Source organism: Elephas maximus, chromosome 4 (genome assembly GCF_024166365.1).
Source record: "Elephas maximus indicus isolate mEleMax1 chromosome 4, mEleMax1 primary haplotype, whole genome shotgun sequence".
NCBI lineage: Eukaryota > Metazoa > Chordata > Mammalia > Proboscidea > Elephantidae > Elephas > Elephas maximus.
The window spans coordinates 182,605,494-182,609,370 of record NC_064822.1 but is presented as its reverse complement, the minus strand read 5'-3'; positions in this window follow the sequence as shown (position 1 = coordinate 182,609,370).

The following is a 3,877-nucleotide window of genomic DNA, read 5'->3' as shown; positions in this document are numbered from 1 at the left end:
CCTCCCTCCCCCGGCTCATTTGCCTAATCTATGCGTGGCCCCGCCCCGCCCCTCATCGGAATAATTTATGCGAAACTTCTCCAGCGGCGAAGAGCGTGACACGTCTCTCCAGCAGCGAAACGATCGACCAGGCCTCTCAGCCACCAATCGCTGCAGCCCTTTCAAATACCGAACGAATAATTAATAAGCCCCGAACCCCAACAACAAATGTCTGAGACGTCACGCGCCTTTATCCCAGCTTGGGAGGGGCACTACGAGGTCCACACTACCGGCCTGGAGGCTTCCCGCCAACGGGAGCAGAGGAGAGGATGACTGACACAGCAGCCATCCAATGAGGAGAGAAATAGGGACAACGTTTCCCCTCACCGCCCCTTCACTCTCCTCGTTTCCAGAGGCGGTGCTCTGCTTCCTGCAAAACAGTCAGTGCGGGAGCCTGCCGATGATGGACGGGGGCAAGACCCAATCAAATCATCGGGTAGGTCCCGCGCCTCCGGCCGCCGCTCAAGAAGATAGTAAACTGCAGAACGCGCCACCCCCTCAAGTCATTGACTGCGGGCAGTCTCCGGAGGACCGGTGTCGACGTGCTGGCAACCGCTAGCCAATGTTAATAGTAGGATCGATGCCATATATTCCAAAAGATGTACTACTACAGCAGCCAGAGCGACGCAATTAATTAAACGCTGACCTTAGGAAGAATTCTCCATTCACTGCCTCTGCTGAGAGAACAATTAGAAGAACAAAAAACAGGGGCAACCAGCTAAAATAGAATAGAAGCCAAAAGCACCTCACCACATTTGCGAACAGCTAGGCTGACATCTAGGATCCGTTAAGGTAGTCTCTTATGGATGATTCTCCCAGGGTATCATCAATGACGGCAAGTCCCAATTTAAAACACCACCAGCACAAGTTTCAGTGTCTCGAATTCCTATTTCAAAAGTCTGAAAAGCCTAGACCTTCACTGCTTGCTGCAATTAGAGATTAGTCAAGGTCTGATAATACTGTCCTTGGCCGCTATTCCCACACAGCAAGCAAGCAAAAGCAGCAATTTAAGGTTAACATACCCAAGAAGATTTAGGGTTTGGACCACAGGATTTAGCAAGCAAGAGGCGGGGCTTAAAATGGCCTTCAGTTTCAACAATCTACCTGAAAGGAAAGAGGCAATCTTTTCTTGCTCCTTTTTTGAACTGCAATCAAGTCTTACGCACACAAACACAGGTGGGCATTTGGAACAAAAAGTCATCCCACTCCAATGGTGTAGATACGCATTTTTTTCCCCTATAGGTAAATTCTGATGCACTTTTTCTTCTCCTAGCTGAATTGCTCACCACTATCCCCTGTGCCCGCCACTGGTCCGTCAGTTTGTCATACTGTGGTGGCTTGTGTGTTGCTGTGATGCTGGAAGCTATGCAACCCATATTTCAAATACCAGTAGGGTCACCCATGGTGGACAGGTTTCACTGGAGCTTTCAGACTAAGACAGACCAGGAAGAAGGACCTGGTGATCTACTTCTTAAAAAACTGGCCAGTGAAAATCTTATGAATAGCAGCAGAACGTAGTCTGAGAGTGGTGGAAGGTGAACCCCTCAGGCTGGAAACAACTCAAGATACAACTGCCTCCTCAAAATAGAGTCAACCTAAATGACGTGGATGGAGTCAAGATTTCAAGACCTTCATCTGCTGATGTAGCACAACTCAAAATGGAAAGAAATAGCTACAAACATCCATTAATAATTGGAATGTGGAATGTACAAAGTATGAATCTAGGAAAATTGGAAGTCATCAAAAATGAAATGGAACTCACAAATCGATATCCTAGGAATTAGTGAGCTGAAATGCACTGATATTGGCCATTTGAATCGGACGATCACATGGTCCACCATGCTGGGAAGGACAGACTGAAGAGGAACAGCATGGCATTCACTGTCAAGAAGAAGATTTCAAGACCTATCCTGAAGCACAACTATGTCAGTGATTGGATAATATCCATACGCCTACAATAAGATCAGTACCGATGGTACGGAAGGAGGAAGTCCAAGCTGCTCTGGAGGCACTGGCAAAAAACAAGGCTCCAGGTATTGATGGAATATCAATTGAGATGTTTCAACAAACAGATGCAGCGCTGGAGGTGACCACTCGTCTATGCCAAGAAATATGGAAGACAACTTCCTGGCCAACTGACTGGAAGAGATCCATATTTATGCCTATTCCCAAGAAAGGTGATCCAACCTGATGTGGAAATTATAGAAAAATATCACAAGCAAAATTTTGCTGAAGATCATTCAAAAACGGCTGCAGCAGTATATCGACAGGGAACTGCCAGAAATTCAGGCCAGTTTCAGAAGAGGACGTGGAACCAGGGATATCATTGCTGATGTCAGATGGATCCTGGCTGAAAGCAGAGAATACCAGAAGGATGTTTACCTGTGTTTTATTGTCTATGCAAAGGCATTCGACTGTGTAGATCATAACAAACTATGGATAACATTTGGAAGAATGGGAATTCCAGAACACTTAATTGTGCTCATGAGGAACCTTTACATAGATCAAGAGGCAGTTGTTCAGACAGAACAAGGGGATACTGATTGGTTTAAAGTCAGGAAAGGTGTGTGTCCGGGTTGTATCCTTTCACCATATCTATTTAATCTGTACGCTGAGCAAATAATCCAAAAAGCTGGACTATATGAAGAAGAATGAGGCATCAGGATTGGAAGAAGACTCATTAACAACCAGCGCTATGCAGATGACACAACCTTGCTTGCTGAAAGTGAAGAGGACTTGAACCACTTACTAATGAAGATCAAAGACCACAGCCTTCTGTATGGATTATACCTCAACATAAAAAAACAAAAATCCTCACAACTGGGCCAATGAGCATCATCATGATAAACGGAGAAAAGTTTGAAGTTGTCAAGGATTTCATTTTACTTGGATCCACAATCAACAGCCATGGAAGCAGTAGTCAAGAAATCAAAAGACCCATTGCATTGGGTAAATCTGCTGCAAAGGACCTCTTCAAAGTGTTGAAGAGCAAAGATGTCACCCTGAAGACTCAGGTGCGCCTGACCCAAGCCATGTTATTTTCAATTGCATCATATGCATGTGAAAGCTGGACAATGAATAAGGAAGACCAAAGAAGAACTGACGCCTTTGAATTGTGGTGTTGGCGAAGAATATTGAATATACCATGGACTGCCAAAAGAATGAACAAATCTGTCTTAGAAGAAGTACAACCAGAATGCTCCTTAGAAGCAAGGATGGCAAGACTGCGTCTTACATACTTTGGACATGTTGTCCGGAGGGATCAATCCCTGGGGAAGGACATCATGCTTGGCAGAGTACAGGGTCAGCGGAAGAGAGGAAGACCCTCAATGAGGCAGACTGACACAGTGGCTGGAACAATGAGCTCGAGCATAACAACGACTGTAAGGATGGCTCAGGAACGGGCAGTGTTTTGTTTTGTTGTGCACAGAGTCACTATGAGTCGGAACTGACTCGACGGCACCTAACGACAACAACAAAAAAGATCAGTTAATACAACTATTATTCAAAATTACAAGCCAACCACTAATGCCAAAGATGAAGAAATTGAAGATTTTTGCCAACTTCCGCAGCCTGAAATTGATCAAACATCCAATCCAGATGCATTGATAATTACTGATGACTGGGATGCAAAAGTTGCAAACAAAGAAAGATCAGTAGTTGGGAAGTATGGCATTGGTGATAGAAATGATGCCAGAGATCGCATGATAGAATTCTGCAAGACCAACAGCTTATCCATTGCAAATACCTTTTTTCAACAATGTAAATGGAGACTATACATGTGGACCTTGCCGGACAGAATACAGAGGAATCAAATCAACTACATTTGTGGAAAGAG